Below are 16,062 nucleotides of genomic sequence, written 5' to 3'. Positions count from 1 at the left end.
ATAGATAATAGAAGAGAAACAAAAGGCAGATTAGGAATGGTAGGTGGTTCGGGAGATAGCAAGGGATTTTATAAACACACAGGAATTAACAGAAATCTAGCCTTGGCTGAGCATTGCACAAAGTGAAGTCCCACAAGCAGCAAGTGAATTAATGACCAGTTAACACAAAAGTAAAATACTGCGGATTCTGGAATCTGGAATAAAAACAGAAAATGCTGGAAATCTCAGCGGGTCAGGCAGTGTCCGTGGAGAGTAGGCAGTGTTAACGTTTCGGGTCAATGACCAGTTACTGTTTCTGCTGCTGTTAGTTGAGGAAGTGATGCTGATCAGGACAGGAGAACTCCCTTCTCCACTTCAAATAGTGCCATGGGAACCTCACACCACCAAAGCTCTGCTCAACACCTCACCCAACAGACGGTAATCTCAGGGCTGCACAGTATCAGCCCACTTTGTGAAGTCCTGATGCAGGATCTGAACCCACAATCAGTATGACCACTGAGCCAAACACCACAACAGCTCTCAATATTAAAGATTTGAATCGGAGCCAGATCATTTCCACAGGTTAGAAATCTAACAGTGGAGCATTAACTCGGGAACAACCAAAGAGGGAGCTAGAATGCTTACATGCAGGGGGTTATTAGAAGATGCAATGCTTTACTATCAGTGGCTATTGAGGCAGAGCCTAGATCATTTAAAAGGGAATTGGATAAGTATTTGTAAAAGGATATGGGGAAAGGACAGGGAAGTGAGATTGCAATAGATAGCTGTAGTTGAAAAGCTAGCACAGGCACAATGGGCCAAATGGCCTCTTCTTCTGTTGTAACCCCTTGGGTCCTATTTCAGGGAAACCTTTTACCCATTCATCATTCAAAAGCTCTCCACAAATACACATTCAAGGCAGATTTATGGGCATAGCGGGCATGTTTCCCCATCACCTCTGCCTGTACCAAACACTCCCAGCATCACACTGGCCACAAGCATAGCCCACAAATGCCAAGCTGGTGCCTGCCTGCTGTGTAGTGAGCGTACCACTTCAAGGTACAGCGCGCGCTGGGGAGCGACGGCTGTGAAGAGGGCGACTGGATTGGACATCACCAAGGTCCAGGTTGCTGACTGGAGTGTGGGCAGCAGGAGCGGTGAGGTTGGGCGCAGGAGCAGCGAGTGATCAAAGAGCAGCGTGATCCGGGCCCAGGAGAGGAGAGGGCCCAGGGGCAGCACGGGCCAGCCCACACTGCGATATGTGTCCACACTAGGTCCGTGCAGCAGAGCTGGTCTCCAGTCGTCTTGGTTAACCCTTGCTACTGGACCAAGACCTCGCTCTGTCAAGCCCATGTGGTGGCTGGTGTGCAATGGTTGCCACACACAGGCATCTTCCATCCTTCAGGATGTAGTTCGGGATCTGGAATATTAGGTCCTTCATTGAAACACCTGTGAACTCATCCCTTTTTGGTGTGGAAGCAAGTCATCCTCGATATGAGGGACTGCCTATGAGTGACTCCTACAGGAGAGTACACGTCAGATGAGGCAGCCTCGTTCCTCAGTATGATCTTGTGACTGTATATGTAGTAGCTAACGGACACGCTCACAGCGTAACAGTGAGAACATGTTACGTGAGAACATGAGAACAGAAAGGTGACGTCACAGCCAAGGGGGTAAGTGATTGGCTGGTGATTGGTGAGTAGTTTTTCTTTCTTTTCTTTTTTCTCTTCTATAACAGTGAGTAAACTTTAGCATTGTTGTTGCTTATCTAAGGGTTAAGTCATGGCAGGACAGCTCAGTCACGTGTTATGCTCCTCCTGTACCATGTGGGAACTCAGGGACGATACCAATGTTCCTGACGACTACGTGTGCGGGAAGTGTATCCGCCTCCAGCTCCTGACGGACCGCGTTGCGGAGTTGGAGCTGAGGGTGGATTCACTCTGGAGCATCAACGATGCTGAGAATGACGTGAGTAGCACGTGTAGCGAGTTGGTCGTACCGCAGGGAAAGGGTCCACAGCCAGATAGGGAATGGAAGACCAGCAGGAAGAGCAGTGCAAGGAAGGTCCCCTGTGGTCATCCCCCTGCAAAACAGATACACTGCTTTGGGTACTGTTGGGGGGGGGGATGACTCATCAGTGGAGGGCAGCAGCAGCCAAGTTCATGGCACCGTGGCTGGCTCTGTTGCACAGGAGGGCAGGAAAAAGAGTGGGAGAGCGATAGTGATAGGGGATTCAATTGTAAGGGGAATAGATAGGCGTTTCTGCGGCTGCAACCGAGACTCCAGGATGGTATGTTGCCTCCCTGGTGCAAGGGTCAAGGATGTCTCGGAGCGGGTGCAGGACATTCTAAAAAGGGAGGGAGAACAGCCAGTTGTCGTGGTGCACATTGGTACCAACGACATAGGTATAAAAAGGGATGAAGTCCTACGAAACGAATTTAAGGAGCTAGGAGCTAAATTAAAAAGTAGGACCTCAAAAGTAGTAATCTTGGGATTGCTACCAGTGCCACGTGCTAGTCAGAGTAGGAATCGCAGGATAGCACAGATGAATACGTGGCTTGAGCAGTGGTGCAGCAGGGAGGGATTCAAATTCCTGGGGCATTGGAACAGGTTCTGGGGGATGTGGGACCAGTACAAATCGGACGGTCTGCACCTGGGCAGGACCGGAACCAATGTCCTAGGGGGACTGTTTGCTAGTGCTGTTGGGGAGGAGTTAAACTAATATGGCAGGGAGATGGGAACCAATGCAGGGAGACAGAGGGAAACAAAAAGGAGACAAAAGCAAAAGACAGAAAGGAGATGAGGAAAAGTGGAGGGCAGAAAATCCCAAGGCAAAGAACAAAAAGGGCCACTGTACAGCAAAATTCTAAAAGGACAAAGGGTGTTAAAAAAACAAGCCTGAAGGCTTTGTGTCTTAATGCAAGGAGTATCCGTAATAAGGTGGATGAATTAACTGTGCAAATAGATGTTAACAAATATGATGTGATTGGGATTACAGAGACGTGGCTCCAGGATGATCAGGGCTGGGAACTCAACATCCAGGGGTATTCAACATTCAGGAAGGATAGAATAAAAGGAAAAGGAGGTGGGGTAGCATTGCTGGTTAAGGAGGAGATTAATGCAATAGTTAGGAAGGACATTAGCTTGGATGATGTGGAATCTATTTGGGTTGAGCTGCAGAACACCAAAGGGCAAAAAACGTCAGTGGGAGTTGTGTACAGACCTCCAAACAGTAGTAGTGATGTTGAGGAGGGCATCAAACAGGAAATTAGGGGTGCATGCAATAAATGGTTGACTACAATATGCACATAGATTGGGCTAACCAAACTGGAAGCAATACGGTGGAAGAGGATTTCCTGGAGTGCATAAGGGATGGTTTTCTAGACCAATATGTCGAGGAACCAACTAGGGGGGAGGCCATCTTAGACTGGGTGTTGTGTAATGAGAGGGGATTAATTAGCAATCTCATTGTGCGAGGCCCCTTGGGGAAGAGTGACCATAATATGGTGGAATTCTGCATTAGGATTCAGAATGAAACAGTTAATTCAGAGACCATGGTCCAGAACTTAAAGAAGGCTAACTTTGAAGGTATGAGGCGTGAATTGGCTAGGATAGATTGGCGATTAAGGGGTTGACTGTGGATGGGCAATGGCAGACATTTCGAGACCGCATGGATGAACTACAACAATTGTACATTCCTGTCTGGCGTAAAAATAAAAAAGGGAAGGTGGCTCAACCGTGGCTATCAATGGAAATCAGGGATAGTATTAAAGCCAAGGAAGTGACATACAAATTGGCCAGAAATAGCAGTGAACCCGGGGACTGGGAGAAATGTAGAACTCAGCAGAGGAGGACAAAGGGTTTGATTAGGGCAGGGAAAATGGAGTACGAGAAGAAGCTTGCGGGGAATATTAAGACGGATTGCAAATGTTTCCATAGATATGTAAAGAGAAAAAAGGTTAATAAAGACAAACGCAGTCCCCTGCAGTCAGAATCAGGGGAAGTCATAACGGGGAACAAATAAAATGGTGGACCAATTGAACAAGTACTTTGGTTCGGTATTCACTAAGGAGGACACAAACAACCTTCCGGATATAAAAGGGGTCAGAGGGTCTAGTGAGGAGGAGGAACTGAGGGAAATCCTTATTAGTCGGGAAATTGTGTTGGGGAAATTGATGGGATTGAAGGCCGATAAATCCCCAGGGCCTGATGGACTGCATCCCAGAGTACTTAAGGAGGTGGCCTTGGAAATAGCGGATGCATTGACTGTCATTTTCCAACATTCCATTGACTCTGGATCAGTTCCTATCGAGTGGAGGGTAGCCAATGTAACCCCACTTTTTAAAAAAAAGGAGGGAAAGAGAAAACAGGGAATGATAGACCGGTCAGCCGGACATCGGTAGTGGGTAAAATGATGGAATCAATTATTAAGGATGTCATAGTAGTGCATTTGGAAAGAGGTGACATGATAAATCCATGCTGACTTGGACCTGTGAAAGGGAAATCATGCTTGACAAATCTTCTGGAATTTTTTGAGGATGTTTCCAGTAGAGTGGACAAGGGAGAACCAGTTGATGTGGTATATTTGGACTTTCAGAAGGCTTTCGACAAGGTCCCACACAAGAGATTAATGTGCAAAGTTAAAGCACATGGGATTGGGGGTAGTGTGCTGACATGGATTGAGAACTGGTTGTCAGACAGGAAGCAAAGAGTAGGAGTAAATGGGGACTTTTCAGAATGGCAGGCAGTGACTAGTGGGGTACCGCAAGGTTCTGTGCTGGGGCCCCAGCTGTTTACACTGTACATTAATGATTTAGACGAGGGGATTAAATGTAGTATCTCCAAATTTGCAGATGACACTAAGTTGGGTGGCAGTGTGAGCTGCGAGGAGGATGCTATGAGGCTGCAGACTGACTTGGATAGGTTAGGTGAGTGGGCAAATGCATGGCAGATGAAGTATAATGTGGATAAATATGAGGTTATCCACTTTGGTGGTAAAAACAGAGAGACAGACTATTATCTGAATGGTGACAGATTAGGAAAAGGGGAGGTGCAACGAGACCAGGGTGTCATGGTACATCAGTCATTGAAGGTTGGCATGCAGGTACAGCAGGCGGTTAAGAAAGCAAATGGCATGTTGGCCTTCATAGTGAGGGGATTTGAGTACAGGGGCAGGGAGGTGCTGCTACAGTTGTACAGGGCCTTGGTGAGGCCACACCTCGAGTATTGTGTAGTTTTGGTCTCCTAACCTGAGGAAGGACATTCTTGCTATTGAGGGAGTGCAGCGAAGGTTCACCAGACTGATTCCCGGGATGGCGGGACTGACCTATCAAGAAAGACTGGATCAACTGGGCTTGTATTCACTGGAGTTCAGAAGAATGAGAGGGGACCTCATAGAAACGTTTAAAATTCTGACAGGTTTAGACAGGTTAGATGCAGGAAGAATGTTCCCAATGTTGGGGAAGTCCAGAACCAGAGGTCACAGTCTAAGGATAAGGGGTAAGCCATTTAGGACCGAGATGAGGAGAAACTTCTTCACCCAGAGAGTGGTGAACCTGTGGAATTCTCTACTATAGAAAGTTGTTGAGGCCAATTCACTAAATATATTCAAAAAGGAGTTAGATGAAGTCCTTACTACTAGGGGGATCAAGGGGTATGGCGAGAAAGCAGGAATGGGGTACTGAAGTTGCATGTTCAGCCATGAACTCATTGAATGGCGGTGCAGACTAGAAGGGCCGAATGGCCTACTCCTGCACCTATTTTCTATGTTTCTATGGTATGAGAAGGATTGAAGTCTCTGGTTTCTGTGGAGAGCCGAGCCCCCCACTCCCGACGCAGATGGCCCCCCTCCCTCCCACACTCCTGGCGCGGAGGGCCCTCATTCCCGGCACAGAGGGCCCCCCTCCCTCCCACACCCCTGACGCAGAGGGCCCCCCCCCCCCGGAGAGCTACAATCACTGCAGATTGAGGCCGATATTAAGACGGCTCGATGGCAGAGTCACTAAATACAGGAGAAAGGCTGGACACAGGCACCTGGGGACAGACTGGATCTCCACACACACTGATCTGATGTGTCCAGCTTTCCAGCTGTTTGTTCCAGATCCCCAGCGATTTGCTTTTTAAAATCAAGGGTAGGGTTACTGATGGCACTGAAGAGTCAATCAAAACTGGCCGGCAAGAGTGGCCCCTTCAAATAGAAACCAGAACTGGAAAAAGCAGTGTGCATGATAATATGGTCACATGGAACAGATCCCACTTAAGGACCGCGAGATTGAAAACGCTGCTCACATATTGCACAGTTGCGTTCCGCCTGCTGCTTATTTCCATTATGCTGCACGGAAATGGCCATGTGTTGAGAACCAGTGACCAGTGCTTTCCATACTCAGCTGCTCTGGGGCTCTGGCAAGAGGGGCACTCAATGAGGAGTCCTCATAGTCTGCTGCTCCTAACTCAGTCCTACCCCACACAGCAGCATCTTATCCTTAGCCTGACAGAATTTGTTTTTGCACTTACACAGAACATAGGAACAGGAGTAGGCCATTCAGCCCATCACACCTATTACAACATTCAATTATGTCACGGCAGATAGGGATTTTCAGAGAGCACTTGATAAGGTGCCACATGGGAGGTGGTTGCACAAGATTTCATGAGATTGGGGGCAATATATTAATATATATTGAGGATGGTTAACAGACAGAAAACAGACAATAGGGATAAATGGATCATTTTCCAGCTGGCAGGCTGTAACTAGTGGATACCGCAAGGGTCAGTGCTGGGGCCCCAGCTATTCACAATCTTATATCAATGACTTAGGGGGGATAGTGTATAATGTATCCAAGTTTGCTAACAATACAAAGCCAGGTGCGACAGTAAGGGGGCTGCAAAGGACATTAACCGGTTAAATGATTGGGCAAGGTGCCAGATGGAGTATAAAGTGTGGAAATGTGAAGTTATCCACTTTGGTAGGAAAAATTGAAAAGCAGAATTTTTTTTTTTTAAAAAAGGTGACACACTAGTATTTGTATTCAGAGGGATTTGAGTGTCCTTGTACATGAATCGCAGAAAATCAACATGTAGGTTCAGCAAGCAATTAGGAAGGCAAATGTACGTTAGCCTTTATTGTAAGTGGTTAGGAGTACAAGAGTAAGGGAGTTTTGATGCAATTATATTGGGCCTTAGTGAGACCACACCTCGAGTACAATATACAGCTTTGGACTCCCTTACCCAAGGAAGGATATTCTTGCCTCAGGGGTGCGATGAAGATTCACTATTAATTCCTGGGATGAAAAGGCTGTCCTATGAGGAGCAATTGAGTAGAATGGGCCTTTATTCTCTGGAGTTTAGAAGAATGAGGTGTGATCCAATTGCAATGTATAAAATTCTTAGAGGGCTTGACAGTTTAAAGGCTGTTTCCCCCGGGCTGGGGAGTCTAGAACCAGGGATCACAGTCTCAGGATAAGGGGTTGGCCATTTAGGACTGAGATGAGGAGGAATTTCTTCACTCAGAGGATGGTGAATCTTTGGAATTCTCTACCCCAGAGGGCTGTGGCTGCTCAGTTGTTGAGTATATTCAAGGCTGAGATCGATGGATTTTCAGGCACTAAGGGAATCAAGTGATATGGGGATCGGGCGGGAAAGTGGAGTTAATGTAGAAGTGCAGCCATGATCTTATTGAATGGCGGAGTAGGCTCAAGGAGCTGTATGACCTACTCCCGTTCCAATTGTCTATCTATGTCCAAACTCCATCTACCTGCCGTTGCTCCATATAGCACACCTACCAACCAAGGGCAAGTAACAATAACCAGGAATGCTGAACAGATCAATATGCCAGCTTTCCTGGGGTGCAGAAGAAATAGAAAGGTGCAAGAAACATCGTCAGTCAGCTGTTCATGGGATAGACTGACAGCAACACTGAAGGTGACTAATTCCACTCTCATCCCTGGGGAGAAATGATTGAAAACAGCACCATTCGCTCAGGAGTAAATGGCAAGGAAGAAATGGTCAACAGTTAATATTTGGAGAGCTGGGATCCTGTGCCCTGGGATAGAGCAGCGAGTCAGAGAGCCAGTCACATGTAGACATCTACAGTTAGCCAGTTTAAGTCCCGCACTATACATTACTGGTCAACAGGAAACGGCCGTTACACCACCCAGTTCCCAAGGCTACATCTAGTTTTGTGCCGATGTGAAGTGGAGGTACGTTTAAAATTACTGATGCACACTGGGAGGCTGGCGATCACATTTAAATCCAGTGGAACGGGATTGTCGTCCGACACGGGTTTTTGAGTTCCTGGAGTGCAGCACAAACCTGCCCCAACAATGCTACAGGCTTTCCATCAATACCTGAACTATGTACAGGGTCACAGGTCTCACTGACTTAAAGACATTCCAGGCAACATTCAACAGCGATGTGGTCAGCAGGCTTCAGTTCGAAAGGAAAAAGGCAACACAGGCCAGTAACACAGGCCAGTAAAAGCTGGTCGCTGCCGGAAGATGTTCCAGGTGGCCGTTCATTGCCCATGTATCCCGATGCACATATAACACTTCCTCCTGCTTGTGATGCATAGCGAGTGGTGAAACCAGGAGTTGTGTGTCTCCTCAATGCTGCAGCAGAGACACGGGTGCAAGGTCTGATTGCAACACAAAGTACCACGTTTTTAAAACAGTACAGAAACAGGCTCTGCAGCCCAAAGGTCCATGCTCAACACGAGCTTCCTCCCATGCCTACTTCGTCTAATCCCATCAATGTACCAGATTCCCTTCTCCCTCACGCAACCACTCCCTGTGGCATAGAGTTCCACATTCTCACCACTCTCTGGGTAAAGCCGATTCTCCTGAATTCGTTATTATATTTATGGCCCCTGGTTTTGGGGGTCTCCCCCACAAGTGGAAACATTGTCTCTATGTCTACCCTATCAAACCCTTTCATAATCTTAAAGACCTCGATCAGGCCATCCTCAGCCCATTCAATCTTTCCCAATAGATATAACCTCTCAGTTCTGGTATCACTGCAGTAAATCATTGTGCCTTTTCCAGTGCCTTGATATCCTTTTTATAATATGAAGACCAGAACTGTGCACAATACTCCAAGTGTGGGCTAACCAAGGTTCTATACAGGTTTAACATAATTTCTCCACTTTTAATTCTATCCCTCGAGAAATGAACCCTGGCACATGGTTTGCTGTTTTAAATGGCGCTATTAGCCTGCATTGCTACTTTTCGTGACCTGTATCTGCACCCCCAGATCCCTCTGTTCCTTCACCCCACTTAGTCTCCTATTTTCCAAAAAGAGTATGTTCCTCCTACCAAAATTGTTATCGTACTTATCGATATTGAAGTTAATTTGCTAATGACACGCCCATTCTGCAGGTTTATTAATGTCTTCCTGTATTGTGACAGCCCCCTCTGTATTAACTACACCCCCCAATTTGGTGTCCGCAAATTTTGAAATTGTACTTGGATTCCCGTCCAAATGGTTTATGTAAATGGTGAACAGCAGTGGACCCAGCACCGATCCCTGTGGAACTACTTCCCACCTTCTGCCAGTCTGAGTAACGACCTTTAACCCTACTCTCGGTTTACCACTTTGTAGCCCATTTGCTATCCATTCTGCTACTTGTCCTGACTCCACATATTCTGACCTTAGTCATGAGTCTACGATGCGATAAAAATTAGCAGCGGCTTTTTAGAAATCCAAATATATTACATCTACTGCATTACCCTTAAGTACCCTTTGTTAATTCTTCAATAAGATTGGTCAAGCAGGGCCTTTCCTTTTGGAATCTATGCTGCCATCTCTGTTTTCAGTTTCAAGATGTTTTTCTATTACAGCTTTGATTAAGGATTCCATTATCTCCGAGCAACGATGTTAAACATAGAAACATAGAAAATAGGTGCAGGATTGGGCCATTTGGCCCTTGGAGCCTGCACAACCATTCAATATCATGGCTGATCATGCATTTCAGTACCCCATTCCTGCTTTCCCTCCATACCCCCTTGAACCCTTTAGCCGTGAGGGCCACATCTAACTCCCTTTTGAATATATCTAACGAACTGGCCCCAACAACTTTCTGTGGTAGAGAATTCCACATGCGCACAACTGAGTGAAGAAGATTCTCCTCATCTCGGCCCGAAATGGCTTACCCAGTGACCCCTGGCTCTGGATTTCCCCAACATCGGGAACATTCTTCCTGCATCTAACCTGTCCAATCCCATCAGAATGTTACATATTTCGATGAGATCCCCTCTCATTCTTCTAAATTCCATTGAATACAAGCCTAGTTGATCCAGTCTTTCCTTGTATATCAGTCCTGTCATCCCGGGAATCAGTCTGGTGAACCTTCGCTGCACTCCCTCAATAGCAAGAATGTCCTTCCTCAGATTAAGAGACCAAAACTGTACACAATATTCAAGGTGTGGCCTTACCAAGGCCCTGTACAATTTCAGTAAGACCTCCCTGCTCCGATACTCAAATCCTCTCGCTATGAAGGCCAACATGCCATTTGCCGCCTTCACCGCCTGCTGCACCTGTATGCCAACCTACAATGACTGATGTACCATGACACCCAGGTCTTGTTGCACCTCCCCCTTTACCAATCTGTCACAATTCAGATAATAATCAGCCACTCGTGTTTTTAACCACTAAAGTGGATAACCTCACATTTATCCACATTATACTGCATCTGCCATGTATTTGCCCACTCACCTAACCTGTCCAAGTCACCCTGCAGCCTCTTAGCATCCTCCTCACAGATCACACTGCCACCCAGCTTAGTGTTATCTGCAAACTTGGAGATATTACACTCAATTCCTTCATCTAAATCATTAATGTATATTGCAAATAGCTGGGGTCCCAGCACTGAACCATGCGGTACCCCACTAGTCACTGCCTGCCATACTGAAAAGGACCCGTTTATTCCTACTCTCTGCTTCCTGTCTGCCAACCAGTTCTCTATCCACGTCAGTGCATTACCCCCAATACAATGTGCTTTAATTTTGCACATTAATCTCTTGTGTGGGACCTTGTCAAAAGCCTTTTGAAAGTCGAAATACACCACATCCACTGGTTCTCCCTTGTCCACTCTACTAGTTACATCCTCAAAGAATTCTAGAAGATTTGTCAAGCATGATTTCCCTTTCATAAATCCATGCTGACTTGGACCGATCCTGACACTGCTTTCCAAATGCGTTGCTATTACATCTTCAATAATTGATTCCAACATTTTCCCCACCACCGACATCAGGCTGATTCCCTGCTTTCTCTCTCCCTCCTTTTTTTTTAAAAAAGTGGGGTTACATTAGCTATCCTCCAGTCCATAGGAACTGATCCAGAGTCTATAGAATGTTGGAAAATGACCAATGCATCCACTATTTCTAGGGCCACTTCCTTAAGTACTCTGGGATGCAGACTATCAGGCCCTGGGGATTTATCGGCCTTCAATCCCATCAATTTCCTGAACACAATTTGCTGACTAATAAGGATTTCCTTTAGTTCCTCCTTCTCGCCATTTCTTTATTCCCCATTATAACTTCACCCGATTCTGACTGTAAGGGACCTACATTTGTCTTCATTAATCTTTTTCTCTTCACATATCTGTAGAAGCTTTTGCAGTCAGTTTTTATGTTCGCTGCAAGCTTACTCACATATTCTATTTACCCCCTCCTAACTAAGCCCTTTGTCCGCCTCTGCTGAATTCTAAATTTCTCCCAGTCCTCAGATGCTGCTTTTTTTGGCCAATTTATATGCCTCTTCCTTGGATTTAACACTATCCCTAATTTCACTTGTAAGCCACGGTTGAGCCACCTTCCCAGTTTTATTTTTGCACCAGACAGGGATGTACAATTGTTGAAGTTCATCCATGTGATCTTTAAATGTCTGCCATTGCCTATCCACTGTTAACCCTTTAAGTATCATTTGCCAGTCTATTCTAGCCAATTCACGTCTCATACCGTCAAAGTTAACTTTCTTTAAGTTTTGGACTTTGGTTTCTGTATTAACTGTGTCACTCTCCATCTTAAATGAAGAATTCTACCATATTATGATCAGTCTTCCCCAAGGGGCCTCGCACAAGATTGCTAATTAATCCTCTCTCATTACACAACACCCAGTCTAGGATGGCCAGCTCTCTAGTTGGTTCCTCAACATATTGGTCTAGAAAACCATCCCTTATACACTCCAGGAAATCCTCCTCCACCATATTGCTACCAATTTGGTTAGCCTAATCGATATGTAGATTAAAGTCACCCATGATAACTGCTGTACCTTTAATGCACGCATCCCCAATTTCCTGTTTGATGCCATCCCCAACCTCACTAGGACTGTTTGGTGGTCTGTACACAACTCCCACTAGCGTTTGCTGCCCTTTGGTGTTCCGCAGCTCTACCCATACAGATTCTACCTCATTCACGCTAATGTCCTTCCTTAATATTGCATTAATCTCCTCTTTAACCAGGAACGCTACCCCACCTCCTTTTCTTTTCTGTCTATCTTTCCTGAATATTGAATACCACTGGATGTTGAGTTCCCAGCCTTGGTCACCCTGGAGCCATGTCTCCGTAATCCCAATTACATCATATCCGTTTACCGCTATCTGCGCAGTTAATTCATCCACTTTATTACGAATGCTCCTCGCATTGAGACACAGAGCCTTCAGGCTTGTTGTTTTAACACTCTTTGTCCTTTTAGAATTATGCTGTAATGTGGCCCTTTTTGATTTTTGCCTTTGATTTCTCTGCCTTCCACTTTTCCTCATCTCCTTTCTACCTTTGGCTTCTGACCTCATTTTACTTCCCTCTGTCTCCCTGCATAGATTCCCATCCCCCTGCCATATTAGTTTAAACCGTCCCCAACAGCACTAGCAAACACTCCCCCAGGACATTGGTTCCAGTCCTGCCCAGGTGCAGACCGTCTGGTTTGTACTGCTCCCACCTCCCCCAGAATCGGTTCCAATGTCCCAGGAATTTGAATCCCTCCCTCTTGCACCATTCCTCAAGCCACGTATTCATCTTAGCTATCCTGCCATTTCTACTCTGACTAACACGTGGCACTGGTAGCAATCCTGAGATTACTACCATTGAGGTCCTACTTTTTAAATTTAACTCCTAGCTCCCTAAATTCATCTTGTAGGACCTCATCCCACTTTTTACCTATATCGTTGGTACCTAAATCTACCATGACAACTGGCTATTCGCCCTCCCCCTCCAGAATGCCCTGCAGCCGCTCCGAGACATCCTTGATCCTTGCACCAGGGAGGCAACATACCATCCTGGAGTCTAGTTTGCGGCCGCAGAAATGCCTATCTATTCCCCTTACAATAGAATCCCCTACCACTATAGCTCTCCCACTCTTTTTTCCTGCCCTCCTGCGCAGCAGAGCCACCCATGGTGCCATGAACATGGCGGCTTCTGCTGCCCTCCCCTGATGAGCCATCTCCCCCAACAGTATCCAAAGCGGTATATCTGTTTTGGAGGGAGATGACCGCAGGGTACTCCTGCACCACCTTCCTACTCCTGCTCTGCCTGATGGTCACCCATTCCCTATCTGCCTTTGTAACTTTTACCTGTGGTGTGACCAACTCACTAAACGTGTTATTCACTACATCCTCAGCATCGCGGATGCTCCAGAGTGAATCCACCCACAGCTCCAGTTCCGCAATGCGGTTAATCAGGAGCTGCAGCTGGACACACTTCCCACACACATAGTAGTCAGGGACACTGGAAGTGTCCCTGATTTCCCACATAGCACAGGAGCATGGCACGGCGCTGTGTTCAACTGGCATGACTTAACCCTAAATTACTTAATTTAGCAACAATGACAAAGGTTTCCTATTGATAATAAATAGAAAAAAGATAAAGAAAAAATAAAAACTACTCACCAATCACTTACCCTCTTGGCTGTGAGGCTGTTAAGCTAATTAGTCCAACATTTTCAAAACAAGTGACTCAGTGGCGCAGGTAGGTAAATGTGTGGAGGTGCTGGACTCCCACGGGATCTCGGCAGATATATAGAACTTTAAAAAATGGATACATGAAGGGTATATTCAGAATCTTCAATTGGTCATAAGAAACCAAGTTTGTCATAAGAACAAACAAATATCAGAGAGCTCCCTGCTCCTCTTGTAAAGGATCCCATGGCTCCACTTCGTCATCCGAGAGAGCAAACGGAGCTGCGATTTTAACTTCCCATTCGAAAGACCCTCCCTCCGATAGTGCGGCGCTCCCGCAGCACCGCCCCCTCCGACAGTGCGGCGCTCCCGCAGCACCGCCCCCTCCGACAGTGCGGCGCTCCCGCAGCACCGCCCCCTCCGACAGTGCGGCGCTCCCGCAGCACCGCCCCCTCCGACAGTGCGGCGCTCCCGCAGCACCGCCCCCTCCGACAGTGCGGCGCTCCCGCAGCACCGCCCCCTCCGACAGTGCGGCGCTCCCGCAGCACCGCCCCCTCCGACAGTGCGGCGCTCCCGCAGCACCGCCCCCTCCGACAGTGCGGCGCTCCCGCAGCACCGCCCAGCCTAGATTTTTGCGCTCAAGTCCCTGAAGAACTTCCTGCTCCTCCCCAAGTGGAGCCATGTTACCCTTTATAACCATTTCAGAGACAGGGACTGCTTAATGTCTCATCCAAACAAGAAAATGGAGTTCCAATTGCTCATCTATGAATTTCATATACACGTCATTTTCCCACATTACAACAGTGACTACATTCGAAAAGTACTTCAAAGCACTTGGAGAAGTCCGATGGTTGTGAAAGGTGCAACACAAATCCAAGTCTGTCTTTCTTCATCATTCTCGGACAGTCTGCTGCAGGGAAATGCAGCTGTAACATTTTAAGGAAAGATACTGGAATCATTGGTTCCAGATTCATGTCTCATCAATAAAACTAACGAGTTTTGCAGTATGAGAGTTCATTCCCCAGTAAGGGTGTAAAATTGCTGGGGAGAAATACAGCAAACTGTATAAATATGGTGGCAAAGCAAGGATTCAAATTTCAAGGACAGGGAGATGGCTGGTTTACTGCCTATAATAAGCTCGCAGCACGGGAGATCAGGGTTGGACAAGGTTCCAAACACTTGCAACCACCCACCTCACTGTCTACCCAATTCTCCCTTACCTTTCTTTCCACGCATTAACATAGCAAGTCCAGGAAATCATGGAGTGTGTGAATGTCAGGAGTAAAGGGATGTAGAAGGAACCAAGCATAGGGAAAGACGAGATCATCGGATGGGGAACCAAGGACAGTCAAAGAGGAAGAATTTGGGCATTGTTTTGAAAGGAATGAGAAGCAACAAGATGGATGGAACTGGACGGAGAATTACGGTATAATGACCGCTGATGGTGGAGTAGAATGAGTGAGGAGCAGTGCCAGAGGAACAGAGGGTGGAGAAAGGCAGGGAGGGATTTAAAAGCAAGGATAAGAATTTTGAAATGAGCAGTGCTGGCTGCAAGGAACTTGGACAGGAAGCAGTGGGGAATAGGATTGGAATGTGGGATTCAGTACACCAAACATTGGCTGTGGTGTGTTGGAGAAGTTGATGTAGGAAGGCCAGCTGCAGAGTTAGAGAAGTCAAGCCTGGAGGTGAAGCCTGCATGGACCAGGCTTGTGACAGCTGGGTGAGAGACACAGGGGCAGAGAGAGGCCACATCGCAGAGGTGGAAGAAAGCACTTTCCCCAACAGGGCAGATTTGGGAAGAAAGCTGGGCTCCGGGTCCAGCCAAAGGCAATGGCTTCAGTTTTGCTGACACCCAGCTGGAGGAAGGTTTGACTCACCCAGTTCTCTATCACAAAAGCAATTTTACAAGGTTGGCAACAACCTTTGGTCACCCTTTGTTCCTCGCTCGTTGTGCAGCTATTCAGCTGTCTCTGGCTTCAAGTTCAAAGGTCACCACCACCCAGCCAGCAGCATTCGGCAAGTTTCATTATTCAAATAAATTAGCAATGATACAGTCTTCAGTTCGTGATAGTGTCTAGTCAGTTCTGTTCCTGACTACCATCAACCCATCGTCAACATTGTCTCTGCCCTTGTAATACAGGTGATTCAGATATGGTCCTGATCAGACTCAAACTGGCAAAAAATTATACATCAAAAATAAA

General features: G+C 46.7%; 1 protein-coding gene across 1 annotated transcript in view; it reads right to left on the bottom strand.

The window, feature by feature from the left end:
• LOC139226185 (LLGL scribble cell polarity complex component 2-like) overlaps positions 1-16,062 on the bottom strand; it is a 64,532-nt gene that overhangs the window by 25,201 nt on the left and 23,269 nt on the right. The window contains exon 2 of the mRNA XM_070856818.1: positions 13,864-13,987. The gene's annotated coding sequence lies outside the window, so the exon portion shown is untranslated. The remainder of the gene's footprint in view (positions 1-13,863; positions 13,988-16,062) is intronic.

The sequence above is a fragment of the Pristiophorus japonicus genome, chromosome 16 (assembly GCF_044704955.1).
Source record: "Pristiophorus japonicus isolate sPriJap1 chromosome 16, sPriJap1.hap1, whole genome shotgun sequence".
Classification (NCBI taxonomy): domain Eukaryota; kingdom Metazoa; phylum Chordata; class Chondrichthyes; family Pristiophoridae; genus Pristiophorus; species Pristiophorus japonicus.
Note: the sequence above shows the minus strand (reverse complement) of the source record. Positions and strands in the feature narration are given on the sequence as shown.